Here is a 15,714-nt window from a genome sequence, read left to right as displayed (position 1 = left end):
CGTGTAGGATGCACCTACAAAGAATTCACTGCCTGCAAACCTTTGGAATTTGATGGAACCGAAGGACCGATCGGATTGAAACGGTGGACCGAGAAGGTTGAATCGGTGTTTGCCATAAGTAAGTGTACTGAAGAGGACAAAGTGAAGTACGCTACGCATACCTTCACAGGTTCTGCGTTAACATGGTGGAATACCTATCTAGAGCAAGTGGGACAAGATGATGCGTACGCACTACCGTGGTCAGCATTCAAGCACTTGATGAACGAGAAGTACCGTCCCAGAACCGAGGTCAATAAGCTCAAGACAGAACTTAGAGGGTTACGAACCCAAGGATTTGATATTACCACGTACGAAAGACGATTCACAGAATTGTGCCTATTGTGTCCGGGAGCATTCGAAGATGAGGAAGAGAAGATCGACGCGTTTGTGAAAGGATTACCGGAAAGAATCCAAGAAGATATAAGTTCACACGAGCCCGCCTCCATACAACAGGCATGTAGAATGGCTCACAAACTAGTGAACCAGATTGAAGAAAGAATTAAAGAACAGACTGCTGAAGAGGCCAATGTGAAGCAAGTCAAAAGAAAGTGGGAGGAAAACGGTGATAAGAATCACCAATACAACAACAACAGCAATTACAACAATAATCGCAACAATTATCCCAACAATCGCAACATCAATCGCAACTACAACAAACGGCCCAACAACAACAACAACAACAACAACAGCAACTACAACAATCATCCCAACAACAATAATAACCGCAACAACAACAACAATCAGAAGCAACTATGCCAAAGGTGTGAAAAGAATCACTCGGGGTTCTGCACCAAATTTTGCAACAAGTGTAAAAGAAATGGTCATAGCGCGGCGAAGTGTGAGGTCTACGGACCAGGGGTTAATAGAACGAAAGGAACAAATGGTGTCGGAACGAGTAATGGCGGAGCAAGTAGTGTCGGAGCAAGTTATGCCAATGTAGTTTGTTATAAATGTGGAAAACCAGGCCACATTATTAGAAATTGCCCGAACCAGGAGAACACGAATGGACAAGGCCGTGGAAGAGTTTTCAATATTAATGCGGTAGAGGCACAGGAAGACCCGGAGCTTGTTACGGGTACGTTTCTTATTGACAATAAATCTGCTTACGTTTTATTTGATTCGGGTGCGGATAGAAGCTATATGAGTAGAGATTTTTGTGCTAAATTAAGTTGTCCATTGACGCCTTTGGATAGTAAATTTTTACTCGAATTAGCAAATGGTAAATTAATTTCAGCAGATAATATATGTCGGAATCGAGAAATTAAACTGGTTAGCGAAACATTTAAGATTGATTTGATACCAGTAGAGTTAGGGAGTTTTGATGTGATAATCGGTATGGACTGGTTGAAAGAAGTGAAAGCGGAGATCGTTTGTTACAAAAATGCAATTCGCATTATACGAGAAAAAGGAAAACCCATAATGGTGTACGGAGAAAAGGGCAACACGAAGCTACATCTTATTAGTAATTTGAAGGCACAAAAACTAATAAGAAAAGGTTGCTATGCTGTTCTAGCACACGTCGAGAAAGTACAAACTGAAGAAAAGAGCATCAATGATGTTCCCATTGCAAAAGAATTTCCCGATGTATTTCCGAAAGAATTACCGGGATTACCCCCACATCGATCCGTTGAATTTCAAATAGATCTTGTACCAGGAGCTGCACCAATAGCTCGTGCTCCTTACAGACTCGCACCCAGCGAGATGAAAGAACTGCAAAGCCAATTACAAGAACTTTTAGAGCGTGGTTTCATTCGACCAAGCACATCACCGTGGGGAGCTCCTGTTTTATTTGTCAAGAAGAAAGATGGTACATTCAGGTTGTGTATGGACTACCGAGAGTTGAACAAACTTACCATCAAGAACCGCTACCCACTACCGAGAATCGACGACTTATTTGATCAACTACAAGGCTCGTCTGTTTATTCAAAGATTGACTTACGTTCCGGGTATCATCAAATGCGGGTGAAAGAAGATGATATTCCAAAGATTGCTTTCAGAACACGTTACGGTCATTACGAGTTTATGGTCATGCCGTTTGGTTTAACTAATGCACCAGCTGTGTTCATGGACCTTATGAACCGAGTGTGTGGACCATACCTTGACAAGTTTGTCATTGTTTTCATTGATGACATACTTATTTACTCAAAGAATGACCAAGAACACGGTGAACATTTGAGAAAGGTGTTAGAAGTATTGAGGAAGGAAGAATTGTACGCTAAGTTTTCAAAGTGTGCATTTTGGTTGGAAGAAGTTCAATTCCTCGGTCACATAGTGAACAAAGAAGGTATTAAGGTGGATCCGGCAAAGATAGAAACTGTTGAAAAGTGGGAAACCCCGAAAACTCCGAAACACATACGCCAGTTTTTAGGACTAGTTGGTTACTACAGAAGGTTCATCCAAGACTTTTCCAGAATAGCAAAACCCTTGACTACATTAACGCATAAAGGGAAGAAATTTGAATGGAATGATGAACAAGAGAAAGCGTTTCAGTTATTGAAGAAAAAGCTAACTACGGCACCTATATTGTCATTGCCTGAAGGGAATGATGATTTTGTGATTTATTGTGATGCATCAAAGCAAGGTCTCGGTTGTGTATTAATGCAACGAACGAAGGTGATTGCTTATGCATCTAGACAATTGAAGATTCACGAACAAAATTATACGACGCATGATTTGGAATTAGGCGCGGTTGTTTTTGCATTAAAGACTTGGAGGCACTACTTATATGGGGTCAAAAGTATTATATATACCGACCACAAAAGTCTTCAACACATATTTAATCAGAAACAACTGAATATGAGGCAGCGTAGGTGGATTGAATTATTGAATGATTACGATTTTGAGATTCGTTACCACCCGGGGAAGGCAAATGTGGTAGCCGATGCCTTGAGCAGGAAGGATAGAGAACCCATTCGAGTAAAATCTATGAATATAATGATTCATAATAACATTACTACTCAAATAAAGGAGGCGCAACAAGGAGTTTTAAAAGAGGGAAATTTAAAGGATGAAATACCCAAAGGATCGGAGAAGCATCTTAATATTCGGGAAGACGGAACCCGGTATAGGGCTGAAAGGATTTGGGTACCAAAATTTGGAGATATGAGAGAAATGGTACTTAGAGAAGCTCATAAAACCAGATACTCAATACATCCTGGAACGGGGAAGATGTACAAGGATCTCAAGAAACATTTTTGGTGGCCGGGTATGAAAGCCGATGTTGCTAAATACGTAGGAGAATGTTTGACGTGTTCTAAGGTCAAAGCTGAGCATCAGAAACCATCAGGTCTACTTCAACAACCCGAAATCCCGGAATGGAAATGGGAAAACATTACCATGGATTTCATCACTAAATTGCCAAGGACTGCAAGTGGTTTTGATACTATTTGGGTAATAGTTGATCGTCTCACCAAATCAGCACACTTCCTACCAATAAGAGAAGATGACAAGATGGAGAAGTTAGCACGACTGTATTTGAAGGAAGTCATCTCCAGACATGGAATACCAATCTCTATTATCTCTGATAGGGATGGCAGATTTATTTCAAGATTCTGGCAGACATTACAGCAAGCATTAGGAACTCGTCTAGACATGAGTACTGCCTATCATCCACAAACTGATGGGCAGAGCGAAAGGACGATACAAACGCTTGAAGACATGCTACGAGCATGTGTTATTGATTTCGGAAACAGTTGGGATCGACATCTACCGTTAGCAGAATTTTCCTACAACAACAGCTACCATTCAAGCATTGAGATGGCGCCGTTTGAAGCACTTTATGGTAGAAAGTGCAGGTCTCCAATTTGTTGGAGTGAGGTGGGGGATAGACAGATTACGGGTCCGGAGATTATACAAGAAACTACCGAGAAGATCATCCAAATTCAACAACGGTTGAAAACCGCCCAAAGTCGACAAAAGAGCTACGCTGACATTAAAAGAAAAGATATAGAATTTGAAATTGGAGAGATGGTCATGCTTAAAGTTTCACCTTGGAAAGGCGTTGTTCGATTTGGTAAACGAGGGAAATTAAATCCAAGGTATATTGGACCATTCAAGATTATTGATCGTGTCGGACCAGTAGCTTACCGACTTGAGTTACCTCAACAACTCGCGGCTGTACATAATACTTTCCACGTCTCGAATTTGAAGAAATGTTTTGCTAAAGAAGATCTCACTATTCCGTTAGATGAAATCCAAATCAACGAAAAACTTCAATTCATCGAAGAACCCGTCGAAATAATGGATCGTGAGGTTAAAAAAACTTAAGCAAAACAAGATACCAATTGTTAAGGTTCGATGGAATGCTCGTAGAGGACCCGAGTTCACCTGGGAGCGTGAAGATCAGATGAAAAAGAAATACCCTCATCTATTTCCAGAAGATTCGTCAACACCTTCAACAGCTTAAAATTTCGGGACGAAATTTATTTAACGGGTAGGTACTGTAGTGACCCGAACTTTTCCATGTTTATATATATTAATTGAGATTGATATTTACATGATTAAATGTTTCCAACATGTTAAGCAATCAAACTTGTTAAGACTTGATTAATTGAAATAAGTTTCATATAGACAATTGACCACCCAAGTTGACCGGTGATTCACGAACGTTAAAACTTGTAAAAACTATATGATGACATATATATGGTTATATATATAGTTAACATGATATTATGATAAGTAAACATATCATTAAGTATATTAACAATGAACTACATATGTAAAAACAAGACTACTAACTTAATGGTTTTGAAACGAGACATATATGTAACGATTATCGTTGTAACGACATTTAATGTATATATATCATATTAAGAGATATTCGTACATCATAATATCATGATAATATAATAATTTAAAATCTCTTTTGATACTATAAACATTGGGTTAACAACATTTAACAAGATCGTTAATCTAAAGGTTTCAAAACAACATTTACATGTAACGACTAACGATGACTTAACGACTCAGTTAAAATGTATATACATGTAGTGTTTTAATATGTATTTATAAACTTTTGAAAGACTTCAAGACACTTATCAAAATACTTCTACTTAACAAAAATGCTTACAATTACATCCTCGTTCAGTTTCATCAACAATTCTACTCGTATGCACCCGTATTCGTACTCGTACAATACACAGCTTTTAGATGTATGTACTATTGGTATATACACTCCAATGATCAGCTCTTAGCAGCCCATGTGAGTCACCTAACACATGTGGGAACCATCATTTGGCAACTAGCGTGAAATATCTCATAAAATTACAAAAATATGAGTAATCATTCATGACTTATTTACATGAAAACAAAATTACATATCCTTTATATCTAATCCATACACCAACGACCAAAAACACCTACAAACACTTTCATTCTTCAATTTTCTTCATCTAATTGATCTCTCTCAAGTTCTATCTTCAAGTTCTAAGTGTTCTTCATAAATTTCAAAAGTTCTAGTTTCATAAAATCAAGAATACTTTCAAGTTTGCTAGCTCACTTCCAATCTTGTAAGGTGATCATCCAACCTCAAGAAATCTTTGTTTCTTACAGTAGGTTATCATTCTAATACAAGGTAATAATCATATTCAAACTTTGGTTCAATTTCTATAACTATAACAATCTTATTTCAAGTGATGATCTTACTTGAACTTGTTTTCGTGTCATGATTCTGCTTCAAGAACTTCGAGCCATCCAAGGATCCATTGAAGCTAGATCCATTTTTCTCTTTTCCAGTAGGTTTATCCAAGGAAATTAAGGTAGTAATGATGTTCATAACATCATTCGATTCATACATATAAAGCTATCTTATTCGAAGGTTTAAACTTGTAATCACTAGAACATAGTTTAGTTAATTCTAAACTTGTTCGCAAACAAAAGTTAATCCTTCTAACTTGACTTTTAAAATTAACTAAACACATGTTCTATATCTATATGATATGCTAACTTAATGATTTAAAACCTGGAAACACGAAAAACACCGTAAAACCGGATTTACGCCGTCGTAGTAACACCGCGGGCTGTTTTGGGTTAGTTAATTAAAAACTATGATAACTTTGATTTAAAAGTTGTTATTCTGAGAAAATGATTTTTATTATGAACATGAAACTATATCCAAAAAATTATGGTTAAACTCAAAGTGGAAGTATGTTTTCTAAAATGGTCATCTAGACGTCGTTCTTTCGACTGAAATGACTACCTTTACAAAAACGACTTGTAACTTATTTTTCTGACTATAAACCTATACTTTTTCTGCTTAGATTCATAAAATAGAGTTCAATATGAAACCATAGCAATTTGATTCACTCAAAACGGATTTAAAATGAAGAAGTTATGGGTAAAACAAGATTGGATAATTTTTCTCATTTTAGCTACGTGAAAATTGGTAACAAATCTATTCCAACCATAACTTAATCAACTTGTATTATATATTATGTAATCTTGAGATACCATAGACACGTATACAATGTTTCGACCTATCATGTCGACACATCTGTATATATTTCGGAACAACCATAGACACTCTATATGTGAATGTTGGAGTTAGCTATACAGGGTTGAGGTTGATTCCAAAATATATATAGTTTGAGTTGTGATCAATACTGAGATACGTATACACTGGGTCGTGGATTGATTCAAGATAATATTTATCGATTTATTTCTGTACATCTAACTGTGGACAACTAGTTGTAGGTTACTAACGAGGACAGCTGACTTAATAAACTTAAAACATCAAAATATATTAAAAGTGTTGTAAATATATTTTGAACATACTTTGATATATATGTATATATTGTTATAGGTTCGTGAATCAACCAGTGGCCAAGTCTTACTTCCCGACGAAGTAAAAATCTGTGAAAGTGAGTTATAGTCCCACTTGTAAAATCTAATATTTTTGGGATGAGAATACATGCAGGTTTTATAAATGATTTACAAAATAGACACAAGTACGTGAAACTACATTCTATGGTTGAATTATCGAAATCGAATATGCCCCTTTTTATTAAGTCTGGTAATCTAAGAATTAGGGAACAGACACCCTAATTGACGCGAATCCTAAAGATAGATCTATTGGGCCTAACAAACCCCATCCAAAGTACCGGATGCTTTAGTACTTCGAAATTTATATCATATCCGAAGGGTGTCCCGGAATGATGGGGATATTCTTATATATGCATCTTGTTATTGTCGGTTACCAGGTGTTCACCATATGAATGATTTTTATCTCTATGTATGGGATGTGTATTGAAATATGAAATCTTGTGGTCTATTGTTACGATTTGATATATATAGGTTAAACCTATAACTCACCAACATTTTTGTTGACGTTTTAAGCATGTTTATTCTCAGGTGATTATTAAGAGCTTCCGCTGTCGCATACTTAAATAAGGACAAGATTTGGAGTCCATGCTTGTATGATATTGTGTAAAAACTGCATTCAAGAAACTTATTTTGTTGTAACATATTTGTATTGTAAACCATTATGTAATGGTCGTGTGTAAACAGGATATTTTAGATTATCATTATTTGATAATCTACGTAAAGCTTTTTAAACCTTTATTAATGAAATAAAGGTTATGGTTTGTTTAAAAATGAATGCAGTCTTTGAAAAATGTCTCATATAGAGGTCAAAACCTCGCAACGAAATCAATTAATATGGAACATTTTTAATCAATAAGAACGGGACATTTCAGAATGGCTCACAAACTCGTGAACCAAATTGAAGAAAGAATTAAAGAACAGACTGCTGAAGAGGCCAATGTGAAGCAAGTCAAAAGAAAGTGGGAGGAAAATGGTGATAAGAATCACCAATACAACAACAACAGCAATTACAATAATAATCGCAACAATTATCCCAACAATCGCAACATCAATCGCAACTACAACAAACGGCCCAACAACAACAACAACAACAACAGCAACTACAACAATCATCCCAACAACAATAATAACCGCAACAACAACAACAATCAGAAGCAGCTATGCCAAAGGTGTGAAAAGAATCACTCGGGGTTCTGCACCAAATTTTGCAACAAGTGTAAAAGAAATGGTCATAGCGCGGCGAAGTGTGAGGTCTACGGACCAGGGGTTAATAGAACGAAAGGAACAAATGGTGTCGGAACGAGTAATGGCGGAGCAAGTAGTGTCAGAGAAAGTTATGCCAATGTAGTTTGTTATAAATGTGGAAAACCGGACCACATTATTAGAAATTGCCCGAACCAGGAGAACACGAATGGACAAGGCCGTGGAAGAGTTTTCAATATTAATGCGGCAGAGGCACAGGAATACCCGGAGCTTGTTACGGGTACGTTTCTTATTGACAATAAATCTGCTTACGTTTTATTTGATTCGGGTGCGGATAGAAGCTATATGAGTAGAGATTTTTGTGCTAAATTAAGTTGTCCATTGACGCCTTTGGATAGTAAATTTTTACTCGAATTAGCAAATGGTAAATTAATTTCAGCAGATAATATATGTCGGAATCGAGAAATTAAACTGGTTAGCGAAACATTTAAGATTGATTTGATACCAGTAGAGTTAGGGAGTTTTGATGTGATAATCGGTATGGACTGGTTGAAAGAAGTGAAAGCGGAGATCGTTTGTTACAAAAATGCAATTCGCATTATACGAGAAAAAGGAAAACCCTTAATGGTGTACGGAGAAAAGGGCAACACGAAGCTACATCTTATTCGTAATTTGAAGGCACAAAAACTAATAAGAAAAGGTTGCTATGTTGTTCTAGCACACGTCGAGAAAGTACAAACTGAAGAAAAGAGCATCAATGATGTTCCCGTCGCAAAAGAATTTCCTGATGTATTTCCGAAAGAATTACCGGGATTACCCCCACATCGATCCGTTGAATTTCAAATAGATCTTGTACCAGGAGCTGCACCAATAGCTCGTGCTCCTTACAGACTCGCACCCAGCGAGATGAAAGAACTACAAAGCCAATTACAAGAACTTTTAGAGCGTGGTTTCATTCGACCAAGCACATCACCGTGGGGAGCTCCTGTTTTGTTTGTCAAGAAGAAAGATGGTACATTCAGGTTGTGTATCGACTACCGAGAGTTGAACAAACTTACCATCAAGAACCGCTACCCACTACCGAGAATCGATGACTTATTTGATCAACTACAAGGCTCGTCTGTTTATTCAAAGATTGACTTACGTTCCGGGTATCATCAAATGCGGGTGAAAGAAGATGATATTCCAAAGACTGCTTTCAGAACACGTTACGGTCATTACGAGTTTATGGTCATGCCGTTTGGTTTAACTAATGCACCAGCTGTGTTCATGGACCTTATGAACCGAGTGTGTGGACCATACCTTGACAAGTTTGTCATTGTTTTCATTGATGACATACTTATTTACTCAAAGAATGACCAAGAACACGGTGAACATTTGAGAAAGGTGTTAGAAGTATTGAGGAAGGAAGAATTGTACGCTAAGTTTTCAAAGTGTGCATTTTGGTTGGAAGAAGTTCAATTCTTCGGTCACATAGTGAACAAAGAAGGTATTAAGGTGGATCCAGCAAAGATAGAAACTGTTGAAAAGTGGGAAACCCCGAAAACTCCGAAACACATACGCCAGTTTTTAGGACTAGCTGGTTACTACAGAAGGTTCATCCAAGACTTTTCCAGAATAGCAAAACCCTTGACTGCATTAACGCATAAAGGGAAGAAATTTGAATGGAATGATGAACAAGAGAAAGCGTTTCAGTTATTGAAGAAAAAGCTAACTACGGCACCTATATTGTCATTGCCTGAAGGGAATGATGATTTTGTGATTTATTGTGATGCATCAAAGCAAGGTCTCGGTTGTGTATTAATGCAACGAACGAAGGTGATTGCTTATGCGTCTAGACAATTGAAGATTCACGAACAAAATTATACGACGCATGATTTGGAATTAGGCGCGGTTGTTTTTGCATTAAAGACTTGGAGGCACTACTTATATGGGGTCAAAAGTATTATATATACCGACCACAAAAGTCTTCAACACATATTTAATCAGAAACAACTGAATATGAGGCAGCGTAGGTGGATTGAATTATTGAATGATTACGACTTTGAGATTCGTTACCACCCGGGGAAGGCAAATGTGGTAGCCGATGCCTTGAGCAGGAAGGACAGAGAACCCATTCGAGTAAAATCTATGAATATAATGATTCATAATAACATTACTACTCAAATAAAGGAGGCGCAACAAGGAGTTTTAAAAGAGGGAAATTTAAAGGATGAAATACCCAAAGGATCGGAGAAGCATCTTAATATTCGGGAAGACGGAACCCGGTATAGGGCTGAAAGGATTTGGGTACCAAAATTTGGAGATATGAGAGAAATGGTACTTAGAGAAGCTCATAAAACCAGATACTCAATACATCCTGGAACGGGGAAGATGTACAAGGATCTCAAGAAACATTTTTGGTGGCCGGGTATGAAAGCCGATGTTGCTAAATACGTAGGAGAATGTTTGACGTGTTCTAAGGTCAAAGCTGAGCATCAGAAACCATCAGGTCTACTTCAACAACCCGAAATCCCGGAATGGAAATGGGAAAACATTACCATGGATTTCATCACTAAATTGCCAAGGACTGCAAGTGGTTTTGATACTATTTGGGTAATAGTTGACCGTCTCACCAAATCAGCACACTTCTTGCCAATAAGAGAAGATGACAAGATGGAGAAGTTAGCACGACTGTATTTGAAGGAAGTCATCTCCAGACATGGAATACCAATCTCTATTATCTCTGATAGGGATGGCAGATTTATTTCAAGATTCTGGCAGACATTACAGCAAGCATTAGGAACTCGTCTAGACATGAGTACTGCCTATCATCCACAAACTGATGGGCAGAGCGAAAGGACGATACAAACGCTTGAAGACATGCTACGAGCATGTGTTATTGATTTCGGAAACAGTTGGGATCGACATCTACCGTTAGCAGAATTTTCCTACAACAACAGCTACCATTCAAGCATTGAGATGGCGCCGTTTGAAGCACTTTATGGTAGAAAGTGCAGGTCTCCGATTTGTTGGAGTGAAGTGGGGGATAGACAGATTACGGGTCCGGAGATTATACAAGAAACTACCGAGAAGATCATCCAAATTCAACAACGGTTGAAAACCGCCCAAAGTCGACAAAAGAGCTACGCTGACATTAAAAGAAAAGATATAGAATTTGAAATTGGAGAGATGGTCATGCTTAAAGTTGCACCTTGGAAAGGCGTTGTTCGATTTGGTAAACGAGGGAAATTAAATCCAAGGTATATTGGACCATTCAAGATTATTGATCGTATCGGACCAGTAGCTTACCGACTAGAGTTACCTCAACAACTCGCGGCTGTACATAACACTTTCCACGTCTCGAATTTAAAGAAATGTTTTGCTAAAGAAGATCTCACTATTCCGTTAGATGAAATCCAAATCAACGAAAAACTTCAATTCATCGAAGAACCCGTCGAAATAATGGATCGTGAGGTTAAAAGACTTAAGCAAAACAAGATACCAATTGTTAAGGTTCGATGGAATGCTCGTAGAGGACCCGAGTTCACCTGGGAGCGTGAAGATCAGATGAAGAAGAAATACCCGCATCTATTTCCAGAAGATTCGTCAACACCTTCAACAGCTTAAAATTTCGGGACGAAATTTATTTAACGGGTAGGTACTGTAGTGACCCGAACTTTTCCATGTTTATATATATTAATTGAGATTAATATTTACATGATTAAATGTTTCCAACATGTTAAGCAATCAAACTTGTTAAGACTTGATTAATTGAAATATGTTTCATATAGACAATTGACCACCCAAGTTGACCGGTGATTCACGAACGTTAAAACTTGTAAAAACTATATGATGACATATATATGGATATATATATAGTTAACATGATACTATGATAAGTAAACATATCATTAAGTATATTAACAATGAACTACATATGTAAAAACAAGACTACTAACTTAATGATTTTTAAACGAGACATATATGTAACGATTATCGTTGTAAAGACATTTAATGTATATATATCATATTAAGAGATATTCATACATGATAATATAATGATAATATAATAATTTAAAATCTCATTTGATATTATAAACATTGGGTTAACAACATTTAACAAGATCGTTAACCTAAAGGTTTCAAAACAACACTTACATGTAACGACTAACGATGACTTAACGACTCAGTTAAAATGTATATACATGTAGTGTTTTAATATGTATTTATACACTTTTGAAAGACTTCAATACACTTATCAAAATACTTCTACTTAACAAAAATGCTTACAATTACATCCTCGTTCAGTTTCATCAACAATTCTACTCGTATGCACCCGTATTCGTACTCGTACAATACACAGCTTTTAGATGTATGTACTATTGGTATATACACTCCAATGATCAGCTCTTAGCAGCCCATGTGAGTCACCTAACACATGTGGGAACCATCATTTGGAAACTAGCATGAAATATCTCATAAAATTACAAAAATATGAGTAATCATTCATGACTTATTTACATGAAAACAAAATTACATATCCTTTATATCTAATCCATACACCAACGACCAAAAACACCTACAAACACTTTCATTCTTCAATTTTCTTCATCTAATTGATCTCTCTCAAGTTCTATCTTCAAGTTCTAAGTGTTCTTCATAAATTCCAAAAGTTCTAGTTTCATAAAATCAAGAATACTTTCAAGTTTGCTAGCTCACTTCCAATCTTGTAAGGTGATCATCCAACCTCAAGAAATCTTTGTTTCTTACAGTAGGTTATCATTCTAATACAAGGTAATAATCATATTCAAACTTTGGTTCAATTTCTATAACTATAACAATCTTATTTCAAGTGATGATCTTACTTGAACTTGTTTTCGTGTCATGATTCTGCTTCAAGAACTTCGAGCCATCCAAGGATCCATTGAAGCTAGATCCATTTTTCTCTTTTCCAGTAGGTTTATCCAAGGAACTTAAGGTAGTAATGATGTTCATAACATCATTCGATTCATACATATAAAGCTATCTTATTCGAAGGTTTAAACTTGTAATCACTAGAACATAGTTTAGTTAATTCTAAACTTGTTCGCAAACAAAAGTTAATCCTTCTAACTTGACTTTTAAAATCAACTAAACACATGTTCTATATCTATATGATATGCTAACTTAATGATTTAAAACCTGGAAACACGAAAAACACCGTAAAACCGGATTTACGCCGTCGTAGTAACACCGCGGGCTGTTTTGGGTTAGTTAATTAAAAACTATGATAAACTTTGATTTTAAAGTTATTATTCTGAGAAAATGATTTTTATTATGAACATGAAACTATATCCAAAAATTATGATTAAACTCAAAGTGGAAGTATGTTTTCTAAAATGGTCATCTAGACGTCGTTCTTTCGACTGAAATGACTACCTTTACAAAAACGACTTGTAACTTATTTTCCCGACTATAAACCTATACTTTCCTGTTTAGATTCATAAAATAGAGTTCAATATGAAACCATAGCAATTAGATTCACTCAAAACGGATTTAAAATGAAGAAGTTATGGGTAAAACAAGATTGGATAATTTTTCTCATTTTAGCTACGTGAAAATTGGTAACAAATCTATTCCAACCATAACTTAATCAACTTGTATTGTATATTATGTAATCTTGAGATACCATAGACACGTATACAATGTTTCGACCTATCATGTCGACACATCTATATATATTTCGGAACAACCATAGACACTCTATATGTGAATGTTGGAGTTAGCTATACAGGGTTGAGGTTGATTCCAAAATATATATAGTTTGAGTTGTGATCAATACTGAGATACGTATACACTGGGTCGTGGATTGATTCAAGATAATATTTATCGATTTATTTCTGTACATCTAACTGTGGACAACTAGTTGTAGGTTACTAACGAGGACAGCTGACTTAATAAACTTAAAAGATTCAAAATATATTAAAAGTGTTGTAAATATATTTTTGAACATACTTTGATATATATGTATATATTGTTATAGGTTCGTGAATCAACCAGTGGCCAAGTCTTACTTCCCGACGAAGTAAAAATCTGTGAAAGTGAGTTATAGTCCCACTTTTAAAATCTAATATTTTTGGGATGAGAATACATGCAGGTTTTATAAATGATTTACAAAATAGACACAAGTACATGAAACTACATTCTATGGTTGAATTATCGAAATCGAATATGCCCCTTTTTATTAAGTCTGGTAATCTAAGAATTAGGGAACAGACACCCTAATTGACGCGAATCCTAAAGATAGATCTATTGGGCCTAACAAACCCCATCCAAAGAACCGGATGCTTTAGTACTTCGAAATTTATATCATATCCGAAGGGTGTCCCGGAATGATGGGGATATTCTTATATATGCATCTTGTTAATGTCGGTTACCAGGTGTTCACCATATGAATGCTTTTTATCTCTTTGTATGGGATGTGTATTGAAATATGAAATCTTGTGGTCTATTGTTACGATTTGATATATATAGGTTAAACCTATAACTCACCAACATTTTTGTTGACGTTTAAAGCATGTTTATTCTCATGTGAATATTAAGAGCTTCCGCTGTTGCATACTAAAATAAGGACAAGATTTGGAGTCCATGTTTGTATGATATTGTGTAAAAACTGCATTCAAGAAACTGATTTCGATGTAACATATTTGTTTTGTAAACCATTATGTAATGGTCGTGTGTAAACAGGATATTTTAGATTATCATTATTTGATAATCTACGTAAAGCTTTTTAAACCTTTATTTATGAAATAAAGGTTATGGTTTGTTTTAAAAATGAATGCAGTCTTTGAAAAACGTCTCATATAGAGGTCAAAACCTCGCAACGAAATCAATTAATATGGAACGTTTTTAATCAATAAGAACGGGACATTTCATTTGGTGCATGTGACGTTAATATCCGATATATAGATTGGGATATTGAGGCGTGTGATGCGGATGTGATTGTTGGTGTTGGTAATGATCCTGTGGATGTTAATGATGGTGGTTGTTGTTGACGCCGGTGATGCTGCTGGTGCTTATGGTATTGAGGCTTGCGATGTGGATGTTACTAGCGGTACTGGTTATGCTGTTGGTGCTGCTGATGGTGTTTGTAATCCTTGCACCATAATCTCCAAAACCGTCACGCGAGCGCGAAGTTCGTTAACTTCTGCTAGTACACCGGGATGATTTGCGGTTGGAGCGAGCGGATGAATAAGATTCATAATATGGGATAGTATATAATCATGACGAGATACTCTGGAGATAAGAGAGAAAATGGTGTTTCGAACAGGTTCGCCGGTAAGTGCTTCGGGTTCTTCACCAAAAGGTGATTGTGGTGGATGGAAGGGATCACCTTCTTCTTGTCTCCAATGATTTAATATGTTACGAACCCATCCCCAATTTATCCAGAACAGATGATGGGAAATTGGTTGATCCATTCCGGTCACACTGCTTTCGGAGCTTGTGTGGAAATCCATATCGGCATAGCTGTCGGAATCTGAGGAGTTTGAACTAGTTGAGGGATCCATCTCGTAGAATCAGGGAAATGAATTTTCGGTATGGAATAGATTTTAGGAGTTAGATTTTGTATTATTCAATACATATTTTACATATGTGTATATAATACCAAAATCCCATAATTTCCGGAGGAAT

The sequence above is a fragment of the Rutidosis leptorrhynchoides genome, chromosome 11, assembly GCF_046630445.1.
Source record: "Rutidosis leptorrhynchoides isolate AG116_Rl617_1_P2 chromosome 11, CSIRO_AGI_Rlap_v1, whole genome shotgun sequence".
Lineage (NCBI taxonomy): Eukaryota > Viridiplantae > Streptophyta > Magnoliopsida > Asterales > Asteraceae > Rutidosis > Rutidosis leptorrhynchoides.
The sequence above is the reverse complement of the archived record's forward strand: the minus strand, read 5'-3'. Positions refer to the sequence as shown.